Source organism: Camellia sinensis, chromosome 1, assembly GCF_055761805.1.
Source record: "Camellia sinensis isolate YWXY chromosome 1, ASM5576180v1, whole genome shotgun sequence".
Classification (NCBI taxonomy): Eukaryota; Viridiplantae; Streptophyta; class Magnoliopsida; order Ericales; family Theaceae; genus Camellia; species Camellia sinensis.
Genome location: NC_138961.1, coordinates 3573367 through 3595691, shown reverse-complemented (window position 1 = coordinate 3595691; position 22325 = coordinate 3573367). Strand labels below are relative to the sequence as shown.

The 22325-nt window shown below is 31.9% G+C and overlaps 1 long non-coding RNA gene across 1 annotated transcript; it reads left to right on the top strand.

Annotated features, from left to right (window-relative positions):
* The first annotated feature begins 15322 nt into the window (after positions 1–15322).
* LOC145789478 (uncharacterized) lies at positions 15323–16891 on the top strand. Its single transcript, XR_014327459.1, has 3 exons — positions 15323–15481; positions 15566–15637; positions 16661–16891. It is a non-coding gene; the product is annotated as an uncharacterized LOC145789478 (long non-coding RNA).
* Positions 16892–22325: the final 5434 nt, after the last annotated feature.

The following is a 22325-nucleotide window of genomic DNA, read 5'->3' as shown; positions in this document are numbered from 1 at the left end:
TGTTGCATGATTGGATTACATCTTGCATGCTCTAGTGGTTTGCATAATTGTGGCATGCTTGTTTGCTTTGTTGCTTAGGTTATGTACCTAATGTGCGTTGCATGTTTGTATGCTCCCTTTTATGCCATGTTGCATATTAGCTAGCATGCTTAGGTTGCATCGCATTGAACATGCATACCTTGCCTCTTGAAATCAAGTGATAGAGGTTGGGCCTTTATATGCTTATTTGGTTTGCATTTCATTTGACATGAAAATGCACAACTTGGTCTCTTGGGCCATCACGCATTGAAATGTGCAATTGATGGTCCGAGAACCAAGGACCATGCCCCTTTGAGTCATACACATGATAAGGGATAGGATTGGTGCATACATTGCTTGAATTGCATTGCCATGCTATGCCTTGCCCTCTGCTGCTGTCAATTGCAGGTTTTGCAGACATTCTTTGCCGACCGGCAGTGTTCAGTGCCGACCGGCAATCCATTGGTGGCCGATAGCTTCACCAACAGCCGATGATCACATACTACCGCCGGTGGCCATTCTACTCAGCCGGTGGTGTCTCCTAATGTCCAGGGAAGCAGATATGAGACTTTGGCAGTCTTCAAAGAGGCAGAGCAGGGAAAACAGAGGCAACCTATGCATGGCAGTGCACTTCCGAGCAAGACCCGAGCACGCGCGCATCGAACCCTCTTCCCGAGGCCCTTTTTCTTGCTTTCTTAAATTGATTAATTTGTTTAAATTAATATAGTTGGTCTATAATAATTAATTAGCTAGAATAGTTAATTCATTATTCGAATTGTATTATTCTTTTGATCCCTCCGAGCGAGGGCGAATCTGTAATAAGTGTGGGTGAGTGTGTGCATGTTTTCCGATCCCCACTTCTTTCTCCCTTTTACTTACCTGCTTTGATGGTTAGTATTAGGACATGTTTACTTTAGCATACCTTATGTTATGTATGCGTGCATCATTCATTAGTCTTGCATGCACCAGGCTCGGGGCATCATGCTAACTACATAAGTATTTCAAATCTAACTTGAATACATGCTACTTGTGCATTTTCACATGTCATTCATAGACTAGCCGAGCCTACTCTAGTGACATTCCATATGCGTTGCATTAGGCATTTAAACATGGACTTGGATCATGTTTAGGCATTTAAACATGGACTTGGATCATGTATTGATTGCTAACGAGTTCTTTGTTTTGGCACGGAGTACGATGTAAGTATTTATGCTTTAGCATCCCACATGAGTGTGAATATTAACATGATAGTATGTTTGCCATGAGGCTATATGCTTACGTGATATTGCTGCTTGAATGCCTGTGGGTGGAGGTTGGATTGTTTGAGTTGGAACAACTTATTAAAATCCGTGTTTTAGCCTACTTGCGGGTAGCACCATCAAACCATTTTCAAACAAACAAACATGAAATGTTTTGTTCCAATTCAGGCGATCCAGTATATACTTGTATGTTATACACATCACATAGTAATCTAGGCTAATAACCGGAATAAGAACACATAACGTTTTCAAAAATGGATATCATGGTTAGTAGAGGCCGATCTTCGGATCGGGCGAGAGGGGGTGCTCATAGCTAACCTTCCCCAATCGTACCCAAGCTCCCGAGCCGAGGCAACTTTGGTGATGACGGACACGTGGCCTTTGGCACCGAGTCAGGGTTTCCTAAATTCCCCCATAAAAAATATTTAGGTGGCGACTCTGTATCTGGCAAAACAGTCCATGTTTGGCACTACTTTTCTAAAAATCTGTTTTCTCAAAATGATTTGCTGGATTTGGACTCTTTGGTTCAGATTTAGAACCGTGACGCAAATCGAGTCCGAACTGTAGCGAGGTCCCCCCGTGGACTTGTTACAAACTCCTTTCAAAACTCATAACTAAACACATTTTCTCTTTTCAAATCATAATTCTAAAACTCACAAATTTAAAATACAACTCTATTCTCAAATCATAATTCTAAAACTCTACCAAACGCTATCAAAATATATTCCCATGCACTCCGATGGGTCAATCACAATACGATTTTATAAACAAAGATTTGAATGAATACTAGAGAGTCAGATAAATTACCAAAAGTTCAATAACTTATATTAAAATGTTAAAGATTTCTTATTTTTTCTACTTTTTGTGTATTTTTTCATACAAAATTAAAAAATTATTTTAACAAACTAATTTTTTACTTCATATTTTAGCGAAAAAAATCAAAAAAAAAATATTAAAATAACATGTTCCCAAACAAGGCCTTTATTGAATAAAGCTTTGTAGCTCGAATTTTTGACCTCCCGAATGGCCAGAATTTTTCTTTCCTCTCCATCTCTCTCGTAGACCCACCCTCTGGCCTCTTTTCTTCCACCTCTACCAGCCACCCTCCCTCATTCTTCCTACAGATCTGTTTTTTCAGAACAAAACCATGTATAAATCAATAACTCTCCAAAACGACATAAAGAAAGAAATGAAAAAAATCAAAGAAAATAAAGAAAGAAATTGAAGAAACCAAATCCTCTGGCACAGTTTTTAACGCCAAGGCAACCATGGCTTCCTCATCATCTACTCTCCATAGCCTTCTCACCGTGGCTTCAAGTTCAGGTAGGCAATGAATCTGGATGATTTATATTGTTTGTTAGTATTAACTGAATAACCCATGTTGGGTTTGCTTCAATTTTGTGGTGGGTTTGGTAATTTTTAAAGAGATGAAGTAGAGGAAGTTGAAGAGAACTTTCAATTTTGTGATGGGTTTGATAGTTTTTAACTAGAGAAAGTGGGTTTGGTTCAATTTTGTGGTGGATTTAATAGTTTTAAGAGAGAGAAAGTAGAGGAAGAAGAAGAGAAAGTTGAAGAAAAACTTCAATTTTGTGGTGGGTTTGATAGTTTTAAAAGAAAGAAAGTGGGTTTGCTTCAATTTTGTAATGGGTTGGGTAACTTTTAGAGAGAACAAGTAGAGGAAAAAGAAGAGGAATGAGGTTCCGATTAAGAGGTTCTATTTGCTAGAGTTTGGTTCTCAAATGATTGAGAGAGAAAAGAGAAGAGGAAGGAAGAAGAAGAAGGGAAGAAAAAAAATAAAAAATAAAAAAAAATACCAAAACGACGTCGTTTTGGTGTATTCGAGCCATTCGGGGGTAGCCAAGTTTTGAGCTACCCAACACAACTAGCATTTATATATTATTATTGACAAAATTAGTAAATTTTTTTTTCTAGTAATTGTCTAATATAATAACTTCAGTGGATATTTTTTTATTAATGAAATGTACACATTTTGTGAAATAGTTTTGTGAGAGGTTTAAAAAGATATTTTGCTTCTAATTTTATGCCTTAATTTATCTGTTGACTTTTTTTATCTGTTGACTTTCATTGACTATCTGTTCAAATTTTATATCTATTTGTTGAATTTTTTTCAATATCTATTTAAAAAAATTTCTACCTATTCAAATTTTTTCCCTACCTGTTCAAATTTTCCCTTATCTGTTCAAATTTTTTTTTCTATATGTTCAAATTTTTTGTCTATATGTTAAATTTTCCCCTTTATTTGTTTAAAATTTTACTATCTATTGCAATTTTTTGACTATTTGTTCAAATTTTTAACTATCTATTGGAATTTTTCCCATTATCTGTTCAATTTTTATTATTTGTTCAATTTATCTCTTAATCAATCTGTCTAAATTCTATTTGTTCATTTTTTTAATTTTTTTTTCTATCTATTGAAATATGAAGCTAAACAAAATCCTATTTGTTGAGCCAAAACCCTTATCTATTGCAATATCAAGTCAAACGAAACCCTATCTGTTCAAATTTCCATCTATCTCTCACTCCATATCTATTGCAATATGTTTCATCGTCATCACCATCAACAACCACAATAGCAAATTTGAACAAATAAATATACACAAAAAAGAGATATAGACAGAGAGAGAAAGAGAAGCAGATGGGGGAGATCATCTATTCGTGTTCAACAGTAACAACTATACTATGAACAGATCTAAATTTGCATTTAAAAAATAATAATAAATTGGAGAGAAAGAAAACATTCTTGATCCACTTAATGGAATTAGCCAATATTTAAGATTGAGAACATGAACATCTGACATTTTTTTTTTTTTAACATTTCAAGACAATGATTATTATTATTATTTTTTTCGGGAATGAACAAATATATATGTTAGCCAATATATATATATATATATATATATATTTGTTTTGAGCAAACGTGAATACTGCCAAAATTAGGGCCTTAGCATGGATAAGAATATGGTGAGGGAAAGACAAAAAAAGGTGTGTATCATATGTAAATTATAATTATAGTAAAAAAATGACATAATTTTATAGTTTTCAAGTCATAACTAAAAAAAAAAATTAAAAAAAAAAATCATTACCAAATACAAAAAAGGTCATAACCAAAATCTTAAAATAATATCATAATTAAAGAAAAAAATTAATCATAATTAAATAAGAAAATGGCGTAACTAAGGGTACATATGTTGTGGGCGTGTATAATAGAATTCTCCTATAGTGAATCACAAATAAAAGTATATTTATTCATAGGTAAATATTATGGTACACACCCTCAAAATGTATGTACCAAATGCACCTTATAATTAAAGAAAAAAAATAACATAATTTTATGCTTTTTGACTCATAACTAAAAAAATATAAAAAAAATATCATAATCAAATACAACATGAAGCATAACTAAAAAATTTATGAGTCATAACTAAAATAATATTATAACTAAAAAATAAAATTAATTATAATTAAAAAAATAATATAATTAAAAATACATATGATACCTTCTTTTTGAGAATGTGCATATTAAAATTTCTCTTACTCGTAAATTGAAACTTTCATAAAAGATAAGGAAGCACTTGTATACACTACAAGAAAAATCATTTTTGGCGACTAAATTTTTAGTCGCCAAAAGTCTGCTTTTAGTCGCCGAAAGTCGAGTTTTTACTTTCAGCGACTAATTTTTTTAGTCGCCCCTTTTGTCACGCATACGCGGTCGCGATAGGTATCGGCGACTAAACTTTTTTTAGTCGGCAAAAAAGAGCTCTTTAGCGACCAACTATTTAGTCGCCATTGGTGCATTACACTTTTTAAAATCACACATTTAGCGACTAATATTTTAGTCGCCAATAGTCCATGAATCGCCGACTAAACTATTTTGTCGCCCAAAATAACACTTTTGGCGACTAAAAGTTTAGTCGCCAAAGGTTCTTCCGTAAAAAAAAAAAAAAAAAACAAATTCTTTGATTTTTTTTGAGATTCGAACCGTGAACCATTCCAACTGCCAACACCTTTACCAACATACTCCCTCCACTATGCCACTTGAACATCACATGACTATATATGCAATATATATTATTTATATACTATTTTGACCGGTATTCATACAAAAGCATATATGTAAATATAATTATTTTTATTGAATATAATTTATGTAAAAAATAAATTATTTATTAAAAAAAAATGTAGGCCACTTTTGGCGACTAAAACAATTATTTAGTCGCCAATTCTATGATTTTTGGGCTACTAATTAATTTGTTGTCGCTAAAAAAATATGTTTAAATAAAAAATAGCACTTTTGGCGACTAAATCTGTTTTTAGTCGCCAAAAACGTCTCGTTTTGGCTACTAAATTGAAATTTAGTCGCCAATTCACTGTTTTTAGCTACTAATTTTTTTTTTGTAGCCAAAAACCTTCATTTTCAGCGACTAATCTTTTTTTAGTCGCCAAAAACCGTCACTTTTGGCTACCAAACAACCTTTAGTCGGTAAAACTGCTACATTCGGCGACCAACAAACAGTTTAGTCGCTAAAACCCTGGTATTCGGCGACTAATTCATTTTAGTCGGCAAAAGGCTTCATTTTTGGCGACTACATCCAGTTTAGTCGCCATTTGGTCAACTTTCAGCGACGAATTCTTAATTTTAGTCGCCATTTGTGCTTTTTCTTGTAGTGATAACTTGAAACGCTAATCATTTTGGTCCGAGGAGTGGAGACGCAAATGTGACATCTAAAGTCGTACAGAACATTATTAGAATTTAAAAATTACAAAATATAATAGTAGTTATATTTAAGGAGATAGACATTCAATAAAATGCAATTATATAAATTAATCATGTAAAAATACAATTGTATAAGTTTCATGACTTGCCTGTTTTATATTTGGTCATGTAAAAATTCCATTATTTTTATGTTTTGTATAATTATATATATGTACATATTCCCTCCAACGAAAAACCTCTCAGAAAATATATAAGATATTTTTGTTAAATTCTCAAATTTAAAATAAAAATGTATTATATTTTAAAATGTATGTTTCAAAACGTAAATTAATAAAGTTTTAATGTTCTCGAGTAATACTGAATGGCACTCAATAAAACCAAAATGTATGTTAGTGGCTTTGTCGCCTAGCTTAGCCCACAACAACATATCATGATATCAACATATGAACCCAAATTCATCATGATAATGCATTCCGTTTATTTTTGAAGGGGGAAAAAAAGAGTGTAATTTATTTTTAAAAAAACGTAAATTTAAAATTATAATAACAATGAGATTTTTTGAGAAATATTAAATCAGTATAATTTTAGAAAAACAAATTATAAATCAATAAAAAATTATATAAATATCAATAATTAAAATTGTATTCTTTTATGAATATGTAATTTTTTTTATTTTTTTAATTTCATATTTTCTGAGTTATAATTAAAACAAAAAATAAAAATTATAATCAAATATCACATAAGGTACAATCAAAGATCTCACAAGTTGTAATTAAAATAATGTCATGATTAAAAAGAAAATTAATCATACCTAAAAAAAATAACACAACTAAGAATGCATCCAATTTTAAGTGATATGTATAGTAAAATTTTTCATTTTATTAACTTAATATGATGTTGTAATAGCTTTTTGGCATTAATGTTTTCAAATGTTTAATCCTTCATGTTTTGTTTATGTTCGACCTTTAATTATTTGTCTACATTACATTACCAGCATTGTGTGCTCCTAGCTTCGATGAAGCCCACGCCATGTGATGCGATTTTTAGGAATGAAATTAACATTGTTCTTTAATATTTGAAGTAAATTTAAATCAAATGACGGATTTGCAGAAGTATCACTACAACAAAAGTAACCTATGGTGACGAAAAGTAGTGAAGAAAATAAATTTCGTCACTAAATAAGAATAATTCGTGACGAATTACAAAATTTTGTCACATATAATAGAAAAATAAAAATAATAGGTGACGAAATTTATTTTCGTCAACAAATACTTATTTTTAGGTGAGGAAAAAATAAGTTTCGTCACCGAAAGTTTTCCACTAATATTTTTTTGGTGGCGCCAAAATTTTGAGACTTTTGGTGAGAAAAAAATTTGTCACCAATTATAAAATTATTAGTGAGGAATATATTTTCGTCACCAATAATTTTATATATACATAGATATATTTTTTTTGAAAAACTTGATTTTAAATATTTTAAGACCATTTGATGAGAAATATATTTTTATCACTGATAATTTTTAATATTTTGAGGCTTTTTAGTGAGGAAATTATTTTGTCACTAATTTTGGAAGGAAAATTTTGACATATTGGGCGGTAATGAAAAAAATAGATTACTAACTCCCCCCTCCCCTTTTTATTGTTTATCAATTTTCCTTTCCCCTTTTTTCTCTCTCTCTCACTCTCAAAACAAAACACAAGTTAATTAGTTCTTTAAGTAACCTATGGTGACGAAAAGTAGTGAAGAAAATAAATTTTGTCACTAAATAAGAATAATCCGTGACGAATTATAAAATTTTGTCACATATAACAAAAAGATAAAAATAATAGGTGACGAAATTTATTTTCGTCAACAAATACTTCTTTTTAGGTGAGGAAAAATTAAGTTTCGTCACCGAAGGTTTTCCCGCTAGTTTTTTTCTGGTAACGCTAAAATTTTGAGACTTTTGGTGAGAAAAAAATTTGTCACCAATTGTAAAATTATTATTGAGGAATATATTTTCGTCACCAATAATTTTTTATATATATATTTTTGAGAAACTTGATTTTAAATATTTTAAGACCATTTGGTGAGAAATATATTTTTGTCATTAATAATTTTTAATATTTTGAGACTTTTTAGTGAGGAAATTATTTTGTCATTAATTTTGGAGGGAAAATTTTGACATATTGGGCGGTAATGAAAAAAATAGACTACTAACTTCCCTCTCCCCCCCTTTTTTTTTATCAGTTTTCCTCTCCCCTCTTTCTTTCTCTCTCTCTCTTTCTCTCAAAACAAAACACAAGTTAATTAGCCCTTTAAGTAACCTATGGTGACGAAAAGTAGTGAAGAAAATAAATTTCGTCACTAAATAGAAATATTCCATGACGAATTATAAAATTTTGCTACATATAATAAAAAATTGAAAATAATAGGTGACGAAATTTATTTTCGTTAGTAAATATTTCTTTTTAGGTGAAGAAAAATTAAATTTCATTACCAAAGGTTCTATTTCTAATTTTTTTGGGTGGTGCCAAAATTTTGAGACTTTTGGTGAGAAAAATATTTATCACCAATAATAAATTATTAGTGAGGAATTTCGTCACCAATAATTTTAAATATTTTTTTTAAAAAATTTTGATTTTAAATATTTTGAAACTATTTGATGAATATTTTCGTCGTCAATATTTTAACATTTTAAAATTTTTGGGGAGAAAATTATTTTATCACTAATATTGGAGGAAGAAGTTTGTGATATTAGCGGTAATGAAAAAAAAAAAAAACCTACTAATTTCCCCCCTCCCTTTGTTTTGGTGTTTCAGTTTTCCTCTCATTCTTCTCTTGCAAAACACACTGTCTTTGCCATCAGCCCCCCTTCTCCTCCTTCAACTTTTTCTCCTCCTTCTTCAGTGCCACCACCGACGTCACCCGCGTTCTCTTCCGAGCAATCATTAGCGCCGCCGATGTTGCTTATTCGAAAAATAAAATTTAAAAATTTTAAAAAATTAAATATATATATTATATCTGACTAAACAAAAATTTAAAATATATATACATATATAATTCACTCCACCATTGAAAAATAAAATTTACTTGAGATTATTGTTTGAAAAAAATAATTCTTTAAAAAATAAAATTTACTTGAGAAAAATAATTCTTTAAAAAATAAAATTTACTTGAGAAAAATAATTCTTTAAAAAATAAAATTTACTTGAGATTATTGTTTGAAAAAAATAATTCTTTAAAAAATATATTTTTTTGAGTTCATCAGACCACTTGGTCTGGCTCTTTTTCCATCCTTTTCATTCTCTCATCTCTCTCTCATTTGTGCTCTCCCAATCCAGAACCTTCTCATCACCGACCCCCTCACTTTATCTCATCAACGATTGTGAGAGTCTTTCTCCCAATCCAGAACCTTCTCTTCTCGTTGTCGATCGGTCTCTCATAGTTGACATCCCACCCCCCTCTTTCTCTCCATCTCTTTCATCTCCCTTCGGTGAACAACAGTTGACGAGGATCTAACATCACAAGCCCCTCTTCGATAAACATCTGTCGACGAGATCAAAGATCACAAACCCTCATCGCAAATCGCAGCCCTATTCATAGATCACATATTACAGGCCCAAACTCGCAAGCATATTGAAATATAGGTATTTCTTGTTTAAAATTTACATTAGATTTTGGAATATTTGCTTGAGATTGTTGTTGTTTGGTTGAGATTTGTTGAAATTTGTTTGAGATTACCAATAATTTTTTTGAAATTGATTAATGCTGTTGTTTTCGGTGAATTTGTTTTTTTTTTTTTTAAATAAAAAAAGTTTGTATGAATCTGTCTAAAACATATCCAAAAAAAAAAAAAAAATTGTTTAAAGAATTTTGTTGTTAATTTGGTGAAATTTGTTTGAAAAAAAAATTAACTATGTTTCAATTGACAAGGTGTGCCAAGATGCATTTGATTTGATCCTATGCCTGTGAATTAATAGACAATGTGATTTATAGGCAACAAGCTCATCCTCAATTAAATGTTTAGGTTCACTCCTTAGAAATAGAAATTGAAGATGACAGTTATGTAGGTATGCCATTTGTCCTTATGTCAGGTGGGAAGTGGTTAACGAATGATGGTTTAGACATCTATGTTAAATTTGATACTGGATACAAGCAGGAGCAAAAGGTTGCTTTCAGTTATAGGTTTATTTTTCTTATTTGTCATCCCACAACATTTTTCAGATATATTGCTTAGGCATTGTTTTCCTAAAAGGGATGCTGGTGATGGCCAAGGTACTGCAAAGACATTGTTGGATAAAATAGCCAATATGGAAAGCGAGGCACAAAAGTCCTTTATGCACCGGTCAGTAATCTTTGGATACTTTGATAGTCTTTTGTTTTTTTTTTTTAATGCCTTACCTTCTGGTATCTTAGGTAAATTTTATGTATGGTTAGTTTCAGTGTAGTATTATGATTTGAGGAAATGAGTGTTTTGGCTTTAATAATAGAACTTAACCTTTAATGTTTGTTTTTTCACATTTGTTCTGTCAATGTGCATATGTTGCGTCTGTGTGTTGTGAGCATTGCTTCTAGAAATACGTTAGTTGAGTAAGCGTAGGTAGTCTATGAGAATTTTGTAGTTTCATCTTTTTCTATTTCATGGATGTTGTAAAATTTAGATTGTTTTCAGTATCTTGCATAATAAACCATATGTGGTAGTTAATTTCAAGTGCGGTGGTGTAGGCTTCAAGAATGGAGGGCTTGGACTGGACTTAATAGATTTTAATCTTTTATGTTGTGCTTTTTGGGGCAGAAATATGATAGCTTTAACTTTATTTTGGTCCTCTTTGGGTTCAGACCATTTCATCCTCACAAAAATTATGCTTTTATGGTTTTAATGTGGCTCAACCCTGCATGTGTAATAAATGCTCACTATAGGAGCAATAACCACTAGGACAGTTAAAATGCTTTATACCTGGTTTGATTCTACACTATTTCTTCTGTCATCTTTCAGGTAATTTTTGTTTTTGGCTCATCTTGATTGTGGCTTATGATGAATGGCTGTTATTGTTGGTATATATACAATCTGTCATGCATGGAACTTCAACTAATATTTTTGGTTTTATTTGCTAAATCATGTTTGGGGTGCTGATTTGGTTCATTGTTATTGAAGTTGTAAGTGTCAGCAATAATCACTTGCATCAGTCTGAAGAACTTAAATCAACTAGGCATGACTTAGAAGGCTCCTGGGTGGCAAGGTAATGAATAGAGTAGTTATCGGATTTGAAATTTCAAATTTCACCAAAAATTGAGACAAAAATTACGCATTGTTTTGATGCTTGGCTTGTTTAATAATCGAGTCAAGTTTGAGTAGAGAGCTTGGTTTGAATGGGTTCGTAGACACAAAGATATATAAATTAATGTTTATTTTAATAATATATCAAGTATATTTGTATAGGTTTATTTTATTTATTTATTTATTGTTTATATTTAATGTTTGTGCAAACTTTCATATGGTCGAAGTTTGCTTATTGTTTACTGTTTGTTAATTTCTAGTTGGTCATAACAGATAACTTTTTCTTGGACATAATCATGTTGGTTGTTCTTTTGTTTAGTCGAAATCAAACATTGTACACTTTTAACTTTTTTATGTCTGGCCCCCTCTTACTTTTCTAGAAAAAGGAAATTTGGCTGTCACAGGGGGCGAAAATGCAAAACAATCCCTGAACCAATGTATGGCTATCACAGGCAGTATCCTTGTGATTTGGCTTTTTGGGCGAAAATGCAAACAATCCCTGAACCAATGTTAACACTTAAATTGTCTGTTTATTTTTTTTTTCTAATCATTCACACAGGTTTGATTCTTGACTGTTTTATTTTATTTTTCCCTCCAAAATACTATGTATATTTCTTGAGAAAAGATTATCTGCTTGTTAAGAGACTGACATTGGATTGAATCTGTGTTTCTGTTTTGTATTTGACAGGGTTGAATAGTCACCTACATGTTGCAGGTAAAGCTTCCATTTTTTCACTTTTGTTCCCTAGGATGCTTTTTGGTCTCACAGTTAGCACATGTAGATTTTATCAGTTTAGGGTATAGCTAATGTTACCTGAAATTAAAAAAAAAAAAAAAATGCCAAAGCCAGGGGGTTTTATTGGTTAGGGGTAAAACAATGTATCCTTAGTTTAAGTACAGCAGAGAGAATCTAATCTAATTTAATATCACACATATTATTATTTAAGTATTCATAGTTTCTTCCATATTAAAAAGATGAGAGAGGTCTGAGACATATCCTTTGAGCATATATCCACTAACATCTATTAGTCAATTGAGACAATCTAATATATTACATCAGATTCCTTGCAGAAAACTATCATCTCAAAACTGTACTGCATATCATAAGTCCCTGGTTTAGAAAAGTTGAACGTGGCCCAAATTTATTTTGTTGTTTTCTCTTGTAATGACTTGATCAAATGATAAACAGCCGTTGATAGACATTTAGTTTGTTATTTAGAAATGTATGAGATGAAAAATTCTGTTCAATACATGGTAAACTACATTAGCCAGACATTCCTATGATGGAAAATACATGGGAAAGCTTGTAAGCAAGCAAAAATTCACCAAAACATGTCAATGATTTAATATGTTGCTGATAATAAGTAAGCAAAAATTCACCAAAACATGTCAATGATTTAATATGTTGCTGATAATCTTTGAATTGGCATGATACAACAATATTTTCTTTGGTGTTGTGACTGGTGTTTCAGTCAATCATCATGTCGACAAGGCAAAATTGAGAGCGACTTTTGAAGCAACTTTAGTCATTGCATGTTTTCTAATGGCCTAGTGTAGCTTTGAGTTTTTATTTATGAATTATGAAACTTGTGAATGGGACAAGGGTATCCATCTTCATCTTTGATGGATTGCAGAACATGGAGATTGATTACAGCTATTAATGTGAAGCCAACAGAAACTAGGACTTGTCCTTCTCATGGCTGGTTAGTTTGCCAACCAAGTGGATTGGCCTTGGCCTCCCTCCTTGCAATAATGTATATTTTGTTTAGGACTGAAAATTGATATTGTATAGCTTAGTTTTATTCACCAACATGTTTTAGTGATGTTGAATTGCTGAGTATTAAATTGACCTTCTCCTTTCAGCTATTGAATCACTTAGATTCTACATATCAGTTGATGCATATATTTGTCAGATTTCATTATGTTCTCCTTCTATGGTTGTGTTCATTTAGATCTAAATAAATGGAGGAAAAGAATGAGATAACAATTAGACAAGTGAATCAGGTGGTGCAGACATAATAGCCATTCATCTTTTTATTCTGAATGGGAATCAATTTTGAATGACTACTGTGGTGAATGCAATGGGGCTTGATATTCTTTTCCTATTTTTTTTGTTTTTTGTTTTTTGGAGTAGAATGGAGAAAAAGGATTCACATAGCCTTCCCTACTTGATTGGGACACAAAGCTTATTTTGGTTTGGTTATTATTTTCTAATGCATTTTTTTGTGCCTGTTGATATTCGAGTAATTTTCAACATGGTTCTATTTTTAGAGTGACTAAATTTTATCTTGAAGATGATGGTCTATGTGTTGGCTTCCTCTGGATGTTTTGATTTTTAATTTCCTGACAATTATATATAAACTAATTTCTCCTTTTTAAAGGTGTATTGGATGTTGGAATTTGTGTGGGTGCATTTGTTCTCTCTGTACAATTCATGCCTGTTCTTTTATTCTAGTAGTTGAGAAAATTCACTCAAATCACCCAAATCCTACTCAACCAATCCCACTCAAATCACCACTGTTATTAATTTGAGAAGCCTGAAGTGAACTTTTTTGTTGATTATAGCGAACACCATATTTAAATTTGTTGGCACCTATTGTTTTGACGAATATATGCACAATATGTAGCTCTTGCACATTAATTTTGGTTGTTGTTTATGTCTGTCCAGAAGCTTCGGTGTAAAAAAAAAACTATATATATCTTATTTAATGATAGCAACACAGCGCTGCTGTTTTCGAACAACGTGGCTTGATATGTCTTGGATTTGTGAATTTTGATATGTAATCCTTGATGTAGTATCAGTATTACTTTTCTTGATGTTTACTGTTCAATAATTTTTATGTATCTTTTTATCACATAAGCATAGTCAACTGGTACGAGCGTTTACATCTACTTGTCTCACACTAGAAAAGGTAGAAGTAAATGAAATCAGGGTACGAACTTTTTACTTCTGCAGGATGTTGTTTTGTAAAATACACTACTTCTGAAGAAGCTGACAGGGCAATGAGTGCTTTACAGAACCAACACACTTTGCCTGGGGTGAGGTCTTTTGCTGCTATGCATGGTCTGTCATGTGAGTTGACTAGCTTTTGTTTAATAGTTTGATCATTCTTGTGTTTTTCAGGGAGTGCGTCCTATCCAAGTAAGATATGCTGATGGAAAGGGAACGTCTGGGTAATATATTATGACTTTCTGTGTCTTTTGCTAATGATACCTTCTTTCCCCAGTATGTTTACATATTTGTAGTTTGAGTGTTTTTTTTCTCCTTATTTTTTACTTGAAGATATATCAAGTTTTTCATCAAACATATATATTATTTGAACTATGGCATATCATACCTTATCCAAGCAATATATGCTGATGGGAAAACAGAACGTCTTTCTGAAACCTTCTTTCCCCAAGTATGTTTACATATTTGTAATTTGAGAGTGAATTTTCTCTCTTTTTGTTTTCCATGTAGATATATCAAGTTTTTCTTTGTCAGACATATATATTAATTGAACTGGGTCGATTGATGAGAATTTTGAGATGACGTCAAGCATCATGGAGTTTCTTAAGAAGCAAGGTTTCAAAGGACAATTTAGAGGATGAGGTATCTCATGAACTCGTATATCGCCTTTTCGGTAAGTCTCGCTTGTTTTATCTTTTTATTTTTCTCATGTTGGTTAGTATATACTAGTTAAAGTATAACAGTTTGACTACTTATTAACTAAGATTTAACAAGTTTGAAGATGTATTTAATGAAAATAGATTCATTATCAAAATTCTTACTTAGCATGACCCTAGTTAAAATACACCCTAACCAAAGTAGAGACAAAACTAAGTCAGATAATAGCCTGCTGTTAGGTGTGTTTCCATCTGTGGATGTTGGTATCTGTATAGCCTAAGTCACAAGTATCTGTATGAAACCTGTTTCTGATCTGTGTGTGTGTTTTTTGTGTGTATCAAATTGAAAAGCAAATAAATACCCTATTTATATTTTCCAGACCAGGTCGTGTGATGATTTTGAAATTTTCTGGTTTTGTAGCTTATTGAGTTTTCTTTTACACAATATGCTTTAAGAATATTTCCACATGGACAGATGTTAAATCGTTGGCCAATGATTAATTACATTCATTACTGAATTATATGCTTAGAATTGTCTCTCTGCGCGCAGATTCTATCCACGAATGAAAATGGGCCAGATACTTGCTTTTCTTGAAGTTAAGGTTGTTTTTCCTTTTCCTCTCATACCTAATTATTCATTTACTTTGAAGAACAGAAGTTGGTAATAATTCTGTTCTATATTGTAGCCTGGCTATGGGACATTTGCATATGATTTCCATATTTTGAAGAATGCAAAACCTTCTGCAGAAGATAAAGTGGTAAGTATTGTTTAAACCATTTTGGATAACACAAATAAAGTTCTATATGCTCAGGCAAAGTCTTTGTGATTTATGAGATATATTTGATTTCAGTGGAAATGTTTTACCAAGGTTCCTATATTTATAATCCTCTTTGCTCGACCTAATTTAATTGGGAAACATTCTGCTATGTGACAAACCCACCAAACTTGTGTCGCTGAAATGCATGCTACTACTTTCTCGAAATTATTTAAAATAAGGCCATCATGTAGCTGTCGTCCCATGTATTTGAGGTATTGGAAGGGCTGAGGGTTATAATGGATGTGGAACTAGCTTAAATCATGTGAAATGGCTGACATGCTTGACTGTTTGAAATTTTACTTCTGCACCAAACAGTGGCTCTATCTTTCAAGAAGTTATAAATATTCTCTTCTTAAGCTACTTCTTAATTAATATTATGTACCTTTCCTTGAAAGTCCACTCCATTTGACTTTTAGGATCACTGTCCAGCTTTCCTTCCACACCACTTTTTATTGCCTAGCTTAATTCATGGGACCATTTTTGTTAAACATAATTATCCAAGTTCAGTTTTCTTTTTCACCTGATTTGTAGCTTTTCTTCGTACTCGATGTATTAATGTAATTAATTTAATATATATGTCATAAGTCTTGCTTATGTTCCAAGAAGCAATCTGTAGATTGGAGCAATATTTGTTTTTTTCCAAGCAATCAGGGCTATCAAGAATTTTCTCAGTTTTTGTTTATTTATTTATTTTTCCTATGGCATTGTCATGAACACTGTTGTGCAAATAATCGGTATGATCAGATGGATTGAGACCATAATACCTGTCCATTGTGGGTGGTAAGGGGATCAGTAGGCTGTGGAGCCCTCTGGGAAGTGACAGGGATATATCAGTGTCTTCTGATTCAATTTTTTTGATTCCTCATCTTGTTATTTTTCCTATCTATTAAATGGTAAAAAATATTTATTGAAAGCACTCAGTGGGTTGCTTGCTTAGTTAGTTTGCCTTTGTTTTTCCTGCAGCGGTTATTTGTGGCTCAAACAGATAATATTGAGACATCTTCATGTATCACAACACCCCCACAAGTGAAGTATGACCTTTTTTCTCCCTTGTTTTTGGCTAAGTTGAATTATTACATTTTCATTCTGACCAGCTTTTTGTTGTTTAACTTCTGTAGCTTTCTGTTAAATGGAAAAGGAGTGGATAAAAGGACTAATGTGTTCATGGTTTGTGCTTGTTTAGTTTTGGGGAAGTTATTTTTTGTGACAACATTATGCACAATGAAGCAATCAATGTTAAAACAAAATAATACGTATAGCAGTGTGTATTATTTTCTAAATTTAGAAGGGAGCTGTTTTTAGGTTTTGTGCGTGGCCTTTTAATGCTAATGTTAAAAATAATAAGCTTATTATCTACATCCATTTTGGTCATTGCTGTCACAACTCACCAAGCTAATGGTCCAGTTTTCCATTTTTTGCATTGTAGGTTGTTGCTCTCTCTCTCTTCAAAATTTTTTTAAATCCCATTTGTGCAGTAGCCACAATATTTGTTCCTTCTCATTCTCATTGACTGCATGCTTTGGTTCTTACCATGAGATGTTGTAGTGTTATAACTGGTTTGGCTGCTGTCCGTGGGTCACAGCCAGTTTTTGATCCGAGCATAATTCTAGGGATACAGTTAATTGCCATGTTAAGGTGATCATTGCAAAGCCCATGGGTGGGAATGAGCATGGTATTCATCTTTTTAGTTAATCTCTGTTAATTTCTATTCAAATAACTTCAAGCTTGTGATCTGGAGAACAGTTCTATATATTTGTTAAGTTTCTGATATTTGGCTTTAAGTTTATAATAAAACTTTGCTATTATAATAAACTTTATATATATACATTCTATGCTAATGTTTGCCTTGTTTATTTTTTTTGTAGATTGGTTTTGATGATGTTCGGAAGCATACTTGCAAATGAAAATCAACTGTTGAATTTTTTTCCTAAACTGATGCTTAGTTGTAGTTGCAAATTATTTGCAGATTGAGTGTTGATTTTTTTTGGTGGACTCCACGTTAGTTTATTTTGAGATTTACTTTGATGGTTTTTTTGTGATACTTAATGGATTATTATTAAAGGTTGTTTGATGGATATATTTTGATTTATAAAATAAATTGTTTAGTGAATTTTTTTGTGGAGTGCTGTATAATAGCTAGTGGATTTCTTAGTACAATTAAAAGGCTATTGGGATATGAGTAGGGATATTTGTGAAATAATAATTTAAATTGAATATAAAATATGGAACAAGTTTAGTGATGAATTTGTTTCGTCATTTGTACTTGTTATTATGACAAAGTGATTATTCGTCACCAATAAACTTTTTTTGTAACAAAATTTACTGCAGTTTATATATGAAAGTTTTTATTTATTTTGTTGTTTGGTGACTAAAAATTTCGTCACGTATATATATATTTATGACGAAATATATTTCGTCACCCATGTATGACTTTTGAAGACGAAAAATTTCGTCACCTTTACATCTTATTGTGACGAAATTATTTTCTCATCAATGATCAACATGCGTGACAAATTTATTCGTCAACTAAAATTATAAATATGGTACTGAATAATTATTTGGTGACGAAAATGAGAATTTTTGGCAACAAAATGTTATTTTATTGGTGACAAAATTATGACTTTTGAAGACGAAAAATTTCGTCACCTTTACATTTTATTGTGACGAAATTATTTCCTCATCAATGATCAACATGCGTGACAAATTTATTTGTCAACTAAAGTTATAAATATGGTACTGAATAACTATTTGGTGACGAAAATGAGAATTTTTGGCGACAAAATATTATTTTATTGGTGACAAAATTATGACTTTTGAAGACGAAAAATTTCGTCATCTTTACATCTTATTGTGACGAAATTATTTCCTCATCAATGATCAACATGCGTGACAAATTTATTCGTCAACTAAAGTTATAAATATGGTATTGAAAAATTATTTGGTGACGAAAATGAGAATTTTTGGCGACAAAATGTTGTTTTATTGGTGACAAAAAATTTCGTCGCTGAAGTAATTTCATTGGTGACGAAATTATTTTTCGTCACGTTGGTTTTTAGTGACAAACATTCAATGACGAAACCGGTGACGAAAATATTTCCTCACAAATATCTATAGTGACGAAATTAGCTCTTTGAAGACAAAAAAATTTCGTCACTCAAGGCCCAACTTGTTGTAGTGTATGTTACTTAGACTGGGTAAGGGTGATATACCTCGTTCAAGACTGAACTGGCCCATGTATGTTACTTGGACTGGGTATGATTTTCGGATATAAGTATGTGTCTGGGTGATACACCTTGTTTGGTTGGTTTTAGAATTTTGAATTCAGTTTTTAAGAAATTGATTTTTTTATTTTTTGTTTTGTTTTGCTTTTTTTTTTATTATTTTTTTTATAATATTTGAAGCAACATTTTTTAATTTTTAAATACATTTAACATAGATACATTTAAAAGTATAATATTTATGGAAAAAATCTTTAAAAATTCGCTAAACACCAAAAATATAAAAAAATTCAGTACATTTTTTTGTATTATTGAGTATTTATTGATTTTTTAAAATATTTTTTATAAATATTTTAATTTTTAACTAGGCACATCTAAGTTAAACGCATCTAAAAAGTAAAAACAATTACTTAAGATATTAAAAAAAATCACTAAAAATAAAAAAACAGAATTTTTAAAATTTGAGTTAAAATATTAGAACCAAACAAGGTGAAGCCACGTCATTTATTATACATGCAAAAAAGGAAAATAACTAATATTGCAATGGGAATAGCTGCCAAAATTTTAAAATTTAAAAGTGTGCCATACTAAAAAAGTAATACATTCAAAAGAAGAAAAATAAAAATAAAAATAGAAACACACCATTACTGAAAGTCTTCTGTTGCAAATAAAAGCATCTTCGTTTTCACCAGCACAGCATCCATCGAAACAAAAAATAAAACAGAAAAAAAAAAAAAAAAAAAAAAAGAAACACACTCAAAACAAGCTTACCAGAAACCCTTAATCGAAACAAAAAATAAAATAGAAAAAAAGAAAAAAGAAACACATTCAAAACAAACTTACCAAAAATCCTAAAATCTCACTCACCCGAAAACTTAAATCAATCTTACTATCTCTAATCACCACCACCGTTATCTCCTCCACCGTTATCTCCTCCATCATTAGAAACCGGTGGAGGTGGTGAACCAGCTGATGCTCCTCCACCGTTATCTCCTTCACCATTAGAGTCCGGTGGTGGTGGTGGTGAATCAGCCGACGCAACAACGGGGGAACGGGAATAGGAATATTCATTTTAGTTAATATGGCCTTCACCATCTCATTCAAAATTTTCAAATCAGTAGCATAATCCGTCACCGTTTCCAAGATTTCTTTCACGTCGGCTTTTTGTTTTTTCGGATCGAGTCCGGTCATACCCTTCCAAACTTCGGTGATAGCCTCAGGTAAGGGTTTATCACCAACCGAATACATCTTTCCCCCGCCTTTCAGAAGTGAGTCTAGGGCGCCCTGAATTAATAAAAGTTTGGACAAAGTTTCCATTCCTACCAATTAAACAAAACAGTTAGAAATTTTCAAATAAAACCAAAAAAAAAAAAACAAAAAACAAAAAACAATATAAAATGCAAAACATACCCATATTTGGTTGATCATGGTGCTCCGAGGCCACCTTCTGCTTCGTGTATGCCTCAAAATACCTCTTCTCAAAAAACTCCCATTTCTTCCTTAACTTCTCTTTTTCCACTATGCCCTTTTCTCCGTAAAGTAACATCGTCATTTTGTCTGACAAAGGCACACCTACAAAATATAAAAAATCACAAAATTCTATTAAAAAAATAAAACAAACAGTCTACTTTTTTCTTCTTGAAATAACGTAAATCAATCAGAAACCTATGCTGAAAACACGCTTTTCAGTATTGAAAAGCATTCGGAAAGCAGCTGCCAATTGGCCTCTCCTAGCCATGAATGATGTAGTCTAGTAGAGAGAGAGACAGAGAGAGAGAGAGAGAGGGAGGAAATTAGAGAGTGAGAGAGAGTGAGCGCGAATGAGAGACAGAATTAGAGTCACTTATATAGACACGGTCCCCAAAACCCTAGCTCTAAAATAGAATGTTTATATTATTTGTCCTCTAGGTATTAAAATGTGATAGAATATTTGGCAACATTGCCCTAAAAAGATTGATTGACTTTCCTTGACTCCATTGTCCCTATGTCCTTTTTAACTCGTAGAGAGTGATTGTAGACCTGCGAAATTTGGTCAATTTCTCCGAGATTGTAGGTTAATGAAATTTTTCAAAATTCTGTGTTTTTAACTAGAGCTTAAAAGCCTTAATTTAAAAATTTTATGTTTGCAAATAATAGAAATTTCACTAAGGCCTCGTTTGGCAATAGACCGGTTTAATCAAAAAAGTCAAAAAGTTATTAAAAAAGTCAAAAAGTCAACAACTCATACTAAAAAGTCAAAGATTCTCTTTTTTCTTTACTTTTTGCACATCTTTTTGTAAAGAGTTAAAAAGTCATCCCAAACATACTAATTTTTTTTAGATCATATTTTAACCAAATAGTCAAAAAGTTACTAAGGCCAAGTTTGGGAAGACTAAATAAGTGTACTTTTTGCCTTTTTATGAAATATGGGTTGGATTTGGGTTGAGTTTGAAGTGATGTGTTAGAGATGTGATGTGACTTAAATAAGATGATGTGACTTAAATAAGATAGTGACTTTTTGACTTTTTAGATTTTTTAAAGGATGTCAAACTTGACCTAAGTGCCATTTTGAGAATATGATAAAAAGCTACGTTTTTGAACAAAATGTCCAAAAATGTGGCTGCCAAAAACGCCAGAAAAATCATTTGGCAAGTGCCAAAAACGCAGCCATAAAATTACAAATTAAGGCCTATGAAAAAAAAATAAAAAAAATAAATCTCTTATGTTGGGTAAGGGTATTTTGGTCATTTTAATTTGATTTGACACCATAAATAAATATTAAACTAAAAAGCAAAAAATCAGTTTTTTACCAACTTCCCAAATCACTTCCAAAAAAGTCAAAAGTCAACTTTTTACCAACTTCCCAAAACAACCCTAAATTAGCATGTTTCCAAATGAGGCCTAACTTAGCAAATTGAAATCTATAGACTATATATATAAAAAGAAAATGGACTTTCTAATAATAAAGCTTGAATATTAACGGGCAAACTCTCTCTGTTTTCAAAAAACTCTCCCTCTAAAAACAAAAAAAACTCCATCTCGGGCCTTACCGTTGGCTAGCCGGCCGCCGCCTTTGGCCATGGCGGTTGGCTGGCCTAGCTTCCTCTCTTTGTGTTGTTGTTTTCTCTCCTAATAATCTTGAGCCCCCATTTGTATTCCGCTTTCCTCCTTTTCGGATCTAATCTCTAGATTTGTTTAGGGTTTATCATTTCGATTTTGTATAGGTTGCTTGTGCTCGCAGGTTTTCTTTGGGGCTTTTAGCTGATTATTCCTTGGATTTTGGTGTTTTGGTAGCTTTGTTGGGTGGTTTTGGTGGGTTCTTTTCTCAATTGAAGTGGTTCGGTGGTAGTGCTTCGCCATGGTGTGTCAGTTTTGGCCATGGGTTTCGGTTTAGGGTGGATGCGTTGACCAAGGGTGGGTTGGTTCAAGAT